At 45.6% G+C, this 10398-nt stretch overlaps 1 long non-coding RNA gene across 1 annotated transcript in view; it reads left to right on the top strand.

Moving 5' to 3' along the window:
* The window catches only part of LOC135810920 (uncharacterized), a 32130-nt gene extending 29408 nt beyond the window's left edge, over window positions 1–2722 (top strand). Inside the window, exons 3-4 of the long non-coding RNA XR_010552460.1 lie at window positions 200–333; window positions 2649–2722. This is a non-coding gene — a long non-coding RNA (uncharacterized LOC135810920). The remainder of the gene's footprint in view (window positions 1–199; window positions 334–2648) is intronic.
* Window positions 2723–10398: the final 7676 nt, after the last annotated feature.

Genomic DNA, 10398 nt, shown 5'->3' on the forward strand with positions numbered 1-10398 from the left:
TGGAGCTGAGAACTGCCGGGGAGTCAAAGGTGGCTCGGGACTTTCCAATGAGCTTTAGATCGTGGAAATCCATCAATGAATTGCAAATGACAAAGGGTACTCACACCATTTCCCTTCATGACAGGGTGTTGATTAGCAGTAAGAAGAAGATGAATGTGTGCAACTACTATGATGTAAACTTTCTGTGTCTACTGTTCAGATGTCTACTTTGACCATGATCTTAGTCTTAGCATTCTGGTGTGGTTTTTCTGACGGGTATCAACATTCCTTCTGCAAACTTGTAAGAAATGAATTAAGCGTCACCCTCTCGAGCTGTCCCAGCACTTTCTGGATGTAAGTCAATTATGTTGCAAAACCGTGATTTGCCCTGAATTTCACTCCTTAATCGGCCACTGATTAGGATGTTAACAAGTTGACAGCACAGCTGTGGTGCAATTGATATTTCTTTTTTATTCGTCATCGGAAAATCATGGAAGTTCTCTCTGGGGTACAGCAATAGGAGCTTGCGGTCTGTTAAGGTTAACTTCCACCATTGACAAAACTTCGTGATGGATTTTTTGGAGGGACTGGTTTTCGCATAAACTGCCATGGAATGAGTCGAGATCACCTTCTCGGCCTTCCCTGGCATGCCATGAACGAGATATGATCTAGAGAAAGGAACCGTTCACAACAAACCGAGCGGAATCGATGGTTGAACTGTGGCAACATAGGACTGCCACGGTGAGCCAAACTGTAATACCACTTCTCGAAGGACATACTGCGAAAGTGTAATACCACTTCTCGAAGGACATACTGCTCTCTCTCACTGAGTTTGAGAGGGATAGAGAGTGATGGAATCGAGGATCAAACCCACACAATGAGCAGATGAACAACCAACTGCTAAAATCGCTAGGCGCAATGACATGATTCTGAATTCAAGTTCGTGCTCCAACTGCTCAAACCAAAGATTTGAATGCTGATAACCGTGTATCCTTTAGAAGTCTGGAGTACAACACGAGTCTCGTGTGTCTAAAGAAAGTCGACAGGACATGCTAGTCCCTGCCATTCGGTGCTGGCAGGAGCATCCAACAGCGGAAATGAAATCAGTTTGGCTATGCCTTTATTCATCGTTTTCCAGAGTTCTGGAGAAAGGAGGTGAAGCAAGATGGCCATAACATATTTGTACGACTAACGGGTGGAAACGAGTCCTCGCCACCGCAGTGGATCACACAGCTTGAATGCTTACTTGAACGGGGTGCATGACCAAATTTCAGTGGAGTGTGACCAAAGAGTCAATGCTGAAAGAATTGACCAACAGCTAGATAGAGATGACGGCTTGCGTGAAGCAGATGACGACAGTGACACAGGATCACAAGTGAGTGGAGTGAAAGCAATGCAGACAGAACTTTCTGCTATTCCGCGAACAGTTGCTATTGTTAAGGCGATGTACACAGGCTGAACTACCTTGGCCTAGTGAGTCTTGATCTCGTTTGTAATGTTTCCGCGCTGCCCTCACAGAACGACCTTTTTAAGTTTAACGCATCATTTCTGTACATCATATCTACATGTATTCAGAGCCTCTAGTGATGTGACCATGTCAGGAATGATGCGTTCAATGATGTCACCATGTGAGGAATGATGCATTCAATGACGTCACCATGTCAGGAATGATGCATTCAATGATGTCACCATGTCAGGAATGGTTTCAGCACGGGACGCATTTGGGAAAATCTCACTTGCGCAGACTGGCTGTGCAACTCACGCGCTGAGATCCCTAGTGACAGCCCAGATCTGCAAGCTTGGTGAAATTATCGGTTGTGTGTTGTCTGGTCCAGCGTCTGCCCCTGGTCGAAGTGGACCGGTGACCGTTTCGTGTGTGACATTCCACAGCAGCAAGCTTCGCGAAATCGAGTTGGCCAAATTGGTGAGCAGTAGTGATATTCCACCTTGGCCACCCCCACAGCAGCGGAGGACTCGTTCTGGGCATGTAGTCAGAGCCCCGGTCGCTTTTGACTTGTGAGTTGTTGTACGGCGGTGAGAAGCTCTTTGGTGGGGAGAATGTTGTGAAACCACAAGTTCTCGAGAGTGAAAGGCCTTCTCGCTTATGACATTGTGTTCATTTCAATGCAGTTGTATCCTGACTCCCCCGAACCGCTGAGGTTTACGACGTGGTATACGTTACAGGCGCTGTGTGCAATTTGCTGTGTGTGCTGTAGTTGTATGTTGTATGTGTGTGCTTTTCTCATGCACGCTGTCATTTTCACGCTATAACTACCTGGTGGTTTTAGTGTTAGTTATTCATTAATTAGTCGATCGAAGTCAATACACTGTCCAGAGTGAATAGTTGTCCTCGTGCCGTGTGGTCGTTCGTTCCTGACACTTTAGAGAACCAGATGGTTCACAACACAGGGCACGGGCAGTATGTTCCAGGGCACAGGTATCAAGTTTTACCCATTAGCACATGCCAACATGACTGTTATCCCTGAATGAGCAGCCCCATAATTGAATGCTGCAGCATTCTGTAGAAGCCCAATATTGGAGAGCCAGCCAGAAGAATAGGACACAGCCAGGCTAGTGTAACACAATTGGACATATCTTAGCTTTCCAGGGCCAAGGAAATCGCAATGTGGAAGTCAAAATCAATTTTTTGTTGTTGTTTGCTTGTGCAGAGATGCAGATTATCTTGGACTGACAGAACTCCCTGCCAAAGGTTTTGAACACCTTCCAAAGCTGGTATATCTGTGAGTTGTATTTTCAAGTCTACTCGAGCTGCAACCGGGCCCTGTCTTTTTTTCTCTTTTTTCGTAATTGTTACTTTACTTCGCAAATTCAAACGGGATCATAACCCAGTAATATTGCTAGCGACGTGTGTGTGGGTGGGGGGGGGGAGGGGGGAGGGGGTGGGGGGGGGGGGGGGGGGGAGGGGGTGGGGTCTATACAAAGTGCTCTGCAAATTACAACTTTCATCAAGTAAACTAAAGCTGGAGGGATACAGGTCCTCCCTCATTGTAACGAGTCCGGGTTAGAGTCCGGGTTAGAGTCCGGGTTAGTACTCAGGTAGACTAAGTCCACTTTTCTGGTGCCGCTGTACTTCAAGATTGGCGCTGCAACTCGCCATGGTGATAATGCGGCTGACGTCGTGTTACCAAGGAAAACATGGCGTTTGGCCGTGTTCACCGCACTCGAGCACTCAGGTTTTTCAAAATCTTGTTTCGAAAATACTTCCAGTCTTTTGGCAGCACTTGGATTGGAGGCCAGTAACATCGCGATCTGTATGAGTATCATTATCATGGCCGTTGTTTTGTGTCGTTTTGAGCTCGAATAGCTTTCTCTGACGAAGGATTCAAATATCATGACGTTCTCTTTTATCGTGGGCATGAAGCTCTCCACTCGCAGCGGGAATGACACCGGACGGAATAAATGTGTTGATTCTCGAGCAGGAGCTCAGCTGACAAAAGTGATTAGCTCGGCATGACTTGGGGCATGTGAGGACTCCAGTTCTAGCAAGAGTACATAACCCCCAGAGTGTGCAACGCCAATCCAGCTCTGCATAGGGTATTGGTCGAGCGGAATCGGATCTTCTGATGTCATGCGTGCACTCCACACCAGCGCAAGACCGATCTCGTGGCAGGGCACCATTGTTTTTCATCCGAGAGTACCCGCGACTCCCCGGGTTCCCCTGAGATGTGTACAGTATTATGACGCAAAGATCCGATTCCGCTTGACCAAGACCCTATGAAGAGCTGGATCAGGCGTTGCACACTCTGGGGGTTATGTACCCTTGGTTCTAGTTGAGCAATACCCCACAAACACATGTAGCTCGAAGCGCAGAGTCCATTGAGGAAAATGACCAAGATCATAAGGGGGCATTCAGACTGGCGTGAATAGCCGCCGGAAAGCTGCAGCGTAATCCCGGGAATCGCAATCACACTGCACGTGTATCCCGCTGGAATGGCCAGCACATGTGAAGCTTCGACATTTGAAAAATTTGAGTTGACTCAGTTTGAGTTGGATATCAAAATAAACTAATTCAGTCTGTTGAAATACTGGATCATTGTGCTTTTGCTTGTGCCTGTCGACGGAAAGAATACTATGTCCGGAGTGTTTGGTGCTTGGGTGGCATTCATCCGCTCTGCGATCAGAGTATGCTTCTCGTTCGCAGTAACATTTTGCCTGCAGAGCGGCCCGCAAAAATCACCACGTACAGCTCCATGAACTCCCTCTCTATTGCTGAGTCGAACAAAGATTTCGGCATGATGGGAGAAGTTTGTAGTCTAGAAGTCAAAACTCAAAACTCAAAAGCATGCAGTCAGACCGCAAGAGTAGAGGCTGAAATAAAACGAAAAGACGGAACATGTACTGCAAGGATATCAAAAGCGCTCCGCGTGCCGCCCGAATCTGCATTCCACTGGCCTGCAGAGTGGTGGGAAACCTTTTCCGTGTTTACGCTGGCAGGAACGTCACGTGAGCGATTCACCTTGACAACTTTCACATTCCGCTTGTTTTTTACGCCAGTCTGAACGCGCCCTAAAGAAGGCTTGTTTGCATCCACAAAATGTTTTAGTAGCCGAGTCCATGCACTGAAAACTGCACTTGCCTTGTTTCTGTACAGTACATCAGTACATCAGTACAGAGTGCACTTGCAAGTCACAACGACACAAGCACAGTGGTGTACAGACTCAGTTGTGACCAGCGATCGCGCGTGGGAGCCAAGTGCCCTACTCAAGTGCGTGCATGCTCGGCTCGCGTGCATGCACAGTACAGCTAGCAGCTAGCAGCTAATGTGATGCACTACATGTACATCATTGGTTTTTCGAATTAAATTATTTGTCGATACTTACTGTAAAGAGAGCAGTACTAGGTGCTACGCTTTATTCCTCTTCAGTCAGCGCACCGGAGCTGTCGAGTGCCCTAGAATTTTTTTACGCTAACCTCCGTAAACAGGACTTTTCTGAGTACAAACGAAATTCCTTGCTTGCCATTGCCGCTGGATCCGCATGTGACCAGGTGCTGACAATTCATCAACCAACAGTGAGCATCTTCATAGATGGAGCGTTCCAGCGAGCACACAAGGTTTTGGAGGCTCAACATGTCAATGGCCCGATGATTGCGGATCAAGTGGCAAGCCAGGAATTTCGTTTTTACTCAGAACAGCCCTGTTCACGGACGTTAGCGTAGAATTTTCCTAGGGCACACAACAGCTCCGAAGCGCTGCCTGAAAAGAAAAGAAGTGACGGTAGAATCGCTTGGCTCACTGTTTATAAACCGACTCCCGAATTGGCGCAATGATCGCGGATTGGTCGAATCTTCGCATCGAAATGGACGATGATTGGCTCCCGCCACAAAGCAATCTTCGAATCGAAACTAACAATGATTGGCTCCCGCCTCAAAGCTGCACGAACGTGGTCTCCAAGGTCACAAAGCTGCACGGGCGTGTTCTCCAAGGTCGTCACCTCCCGTGCCACATGCACCAGAACGTGTACAAGATCGATCCTCAATCGACATTGAGGTTAAACAAGATTCCGTCATTAAGTGCACATGAAAAGCGTTCTCAGATTCATGCAAGAACATGCCAGTTGGCTATTACAGGATAGTGAAGTAATTATACAGGATAGTGAAGTAACAGCATTAGTTCTGAGCGCATGTACATGTATGACCAACAGGACTCGTTTATTAGGTTTTAGGGTGAAGAGGGTGAATATGGAGAGGTATAAGGCTACTATCCTTTATCTAGGGCCCAAAGGCCATCCAATTCACCAGGATTTGTGGCCTTACTATGTTTCGTTTTCTCCGCATTTTGGGTTGAAATCTGAACATAAAAAGTAGCACTGATGACGTCATTCTGCTCATAACTGAAATTTGATATCGGAAATCGATGACAACTAACCCAATGTATCGACACAGACAATTAGGTTGAAAATATTGATGTATGCCAAAGTTATTACCAATACAGTCGTCCCTCTCTAATCCGGCACTTGTTTATCCAGCACCCTTGCAAACCAGCACACTTTCTGGCGAAACGGATATTTTCAGTTCGTTTTCTACGCTTTAATCCGGCACTTGAATTCCGCCTCCAGCAGCGATTTTCTGCAACAAATCACTCAAACTGTGCATAATTCGATTTTCTAATCCAGCAGTTGTACATCGCATACTGTCAAGGAGCATTGTAACATACACAACACATGTAACATACGCTTGGGACCTTATCATACCTGAGTACATAAACCCCGTTAGTAAAGAGAAATCTGAAATCCCCTGGTGAAACGTTGTCTACACAGCAGTTTACAGGTCCGGTTACAACACAATTCTTTAGTACATAAAATTCGTTCTGACAACCCTTTGCCCAGGTCCCTGGAGTGACAAACGCTCAGTATAGGATAATAGAGACCATGTAGGAGCAAGACCAGAACACATAGGATAAAACAGAAAGGCACAACTTATCATACCTTTGCATTCGTAGATATCTTTTGCATCCAAGGAGGAGCTATGTTGGAGATTTTCAATTATCTTATAACGAGTGGAAGCGTCGATAATTCATGTTGTATTGAGGGTAGCCCAGGTAACTACGAACTAGTGCCTATTCCACCTTTAGCTGCAAGTCCTGTTACAAGATAAGCCTTGTTACAAGACAGCTGTTTTAATGGACCAGAGATTAGCTACTAACGAGGGCGTCAGATGAAATAGCACGGCATACTATATTTGAGACCAACGGGAAGAAGATGACGACGTCCATTAATTTAGTATAATGTGCACACGAATGTGCACACGAATGTGCTCTGTGTGTGACTTTCTGTGTCATCTATTACATGAAACTGTGCGGTTCCATGCCTACCTTGTAGGTCAGAACCATCGTGCAAAGTTTGAATGATGTAGGTTGAACGTTCGTGCCGCCAACCATACATTTTGAAATTTCTTCGTAGTATACCTTCCACGATTGAAATTTCGAATTTCTTGCTGAGAGGAGTAGCTTGCAACCTCGATATGGCTCGTTCCAGGCATGCTGTGAAGCGAGACCCTGTTGAAGTAGTGGCGGGGATCTGCCCTGCAACTGCTACAAGAAAAGCGACTCGATCTGAGAAAACGTGAGACCGCGAATCTCTGTTGAATATCGAGTATTTCAAGCCCTTTCACGACGAAGATGGAGTTCTTTTTGGAGATGGACGTCGCGGCAAAGGACATGGTTTCCGACTTCTGGCGTCTGGTGAAGCCAGGGATCATTTTTCCAGTCAGGTCGGCAGCCTAACTGTCGGTAATCTTGTGTTTGGATCCCGTTCTGCTCGATGTGGTAGATCACAAACAATTTGATATAGCACAAATGGGTCTCTGCATCGTGCGTACGGTATTTTATATTCAGAAAATCGCAAAGTGTCTCTGTGTGGCCGTCCTGTGCCACGAGAAACTCCAATCAGGCCCCTATGTCCTCTGCCTTCTTGATTGAATGTCCACTTTGTTTGAACAACGAACACAACAATCAAGGACGGCTTTGCAATGAAAAATACAGCTATAATGTTTCCTCTGAGACAAAAATGCAATGATACTTTGCAACCTTTGCAAGCAGAAACAAATCAAATTCACACTTAGGCTGTTAGGTAGGTCGTCAAAACCTCGTTAGTTACATGTATGTCCAGTGGTTGTCTCTTGTTGTTGCACTACATGTCACGCGTATTGAGTTTTCTCGCATTTGCACCTTTGTGTCATTATTGCAATTTTCGCTGTTTACTTTAGCTATCTTCTTTCTTTTTTTGCGCTGTTTTACCACCTTCTTACTGTATGTAATCCACTGTTCCTGTTCCTTTTCCCTTGCCTGTATTTCACCTGACGAGAAGGCTTGAAAGTATACTTGTGAAGACAAAAACTTTCAAGATGTTTGTAATGAGCATGAAGTGTGTCCTTTTTATGAGTATCACAGCTATAATGGAGCTAAAAAAAGATGAAAAAACGTGCTCAGGATGAGACTCGAGTACACGCGTACTCTCCCAGCAGGTTCTGTGGATGTCGCTCATAGATGCGTAATTTCGTGTGACGAGGACCTGTAGGTGCAAAACTGCGAGCCTCGAGGGAAAAAATATCTTTGGCCAGGAACTTTCTATGGCTGATATTCACATGTGTACATCCTGTGTGCAGGTATCTGAATAACAATGACCTTACAGAAATTCCTCCGAATGTTTTTGATAGACTTCCACATCTAGGACGCCTGTGAGTAGCTTGTTCTTAGCATTCCAATAACATTCACAAATTGAATAAACTTGTCCCTTTGTCTCCACAATCAAAGCCGTCTCTCCACTGCGATTCAAATTTCTATCGCACAAACTGTCCTGGCCTGAATATCTGGGGAGTAAAAAGTTGAGCAATAAAAAAACCTTTGTGGAGATAAGAATATTATTAACGGACTGAATAGAGTGAGCTGCACACTCAGCCCAACAACCACCAGAAGATTAAAAAACTACTTGTCATGTCTAACTAGTTATACACCAGTTTGAACGGTGAAACCTAGCGTCTAGCATCTCCCGCTAGGTTTACCGGCTGGAAGCGGCCGTCGTGAACGGACACAATATGTTTTTGTGAAAATTTTGAGAAGGAGCCAAAAAAGAATGTGTGACTTCTGCAGACCTCTGCTGCTAATGAGATTCGAGTCGTTCAGGGAAGGACACTGTTGTTGTTTGGAGTGACAAGGGTTTTCAGTTGAAATTTCTTGTCAGACTCCGTAGAGGTGACCACGCTAAAGTATTTTGCGTGCTGGCATCTGGCACTTTCCATCGTCAGGTAGGAAATAGGCAATGTTGCAATGTGATGAATTGAAATTATTCAAATTTATTTCAAAATTTTGAAGGACGCTTCACGCAGCTTCATTATACTTGAATTGTTTGCAGGCAACCTGCCTACACTCAAGAGAGCACTGCATTTCACACAAATCCATTGGTATCGTTACAACGTTTCGGTCTTTATGACCATCATCAGGAATGAAGTGGACATGGAAAGAACAGCAGTATAAAAGAAGGAGGCAAGCAAGCAAAGCGCGGTACATAGTGACAGCGCGCGCGTAGAGAAGTGCAAAGCACGTCATGGCGGGTGTGCATTACTACATATACATGACAACACAAGCACAAACGGCGAGGAAAGTAGATACTGCGCTACAGCAGTGATAACAGCCCAGTTACAGTCTCACACCACCAGTGAGGTGTCTAGAGCCCCGCGCCACTCGCAGTAAGGTGGTGTTATAGCAGATCCCAGCCACTGTTGTTATTAATTTCCGGGGATCGCTCCCTGATATTGATGGCCTCCCGGATCCTCCTCCTGGGGCGGTCACGCTCAGAACCGAGAACCCGGATACCTGAGAAAGCCGTTGCTCCCAATGGCAATGGGTCAGATGCATGCTTGGCCGCGAAATGCTCACCCAGCGCGGTGCCGCTCACTGTGTTGCGTGCGTCGTCGTTGTGTTCTTTTGTCCTGGTAGCGAGGCTGCGGTACGTCTCTCCGACATATTTATCACCACATTTGCACTCGAGGTGGTATACCACGTTTCGCTCTGTGCATGCTTCTCAAATTTATTTATATCCAGAAAACGTGGAACACTTCTTACGAGACATGTCCTGGGTGGTAGTGGAGATAGTCCACTGTCCTACAGTGCATGGTTCAGGGAAATAGACGCCGTAAATGGTCCCCGCTTTGAAATATGGCTATCTTAGCGATCTAATTTAGTGATGTTTGTTTGTTTGTTTGTATTTTTTATTTGAATTCGCAAATCCAAACGAGCAAAAATGCTCAATGACAAGGCAGCGAATATGTTACTATGTGACAGGGAAGGAAGGTTGGGGAGAAAATAAGGAGAAAAAAGAGAGAATGGTAGATATCTCAATGAAGAGCGAAGCGTTATCAAACTACAAGTAAGCCAGCCAACGACAATTCTGTAACCACGGTAACCCGCCTAAAAACTAAGTACTTTTTTCCATGCGTGAAATGGACTGTTATTAAAACAGAAACAGAAAAATAATAATAATAAGGCACCCATTTTGATAATCCATGCCCACGCCTGTGCCTGTTATATTTGGAGATGATGGCCATTTCTTTCCTGGATGTAGCCATGGCTGTATGTAGTGGTGATGTGAATACTACTCAGGTTACGTAATGTTGGCATGGTGGTGGTTTGTTGTCAGCTCAACCGTGTACGCTGTACCAGCGCTTGTTTATGGACCCAATATTTAGTCGTTTTTTGGGCCCATTTCGAGGTGGTCCCCAGTTCCAAGGTGTCCGTAAGTTATGCAACAATCCTTTTCGCATGGTTGTTGTAGACCCCAAAGGAAACCTACTTCCAAAATTTGAACGAAATCGAAGAGATGGCCAAGGCCCAGCTTTTCTGGTTTCTCAGACATGCTCTATTAAAAGTGATAGTGCTGGACACACATAACAGAAAACATTGTT

Source organism: Sycon ciliatum, chromosome 2 (assembly GCF_964019385.1).
Source record: "Sycon ciliatum chromosome 2, ocSycCili1.1, whole genome shotgun sequence".
In the NCBI taxonomy this organism is placed as follows: domain Eukaryota; kingdom Metazoa; phylum Porifera; class Calcarea; order Leucosolenida; family Sycettidae; genus Sycon; species Sycon ciliatum.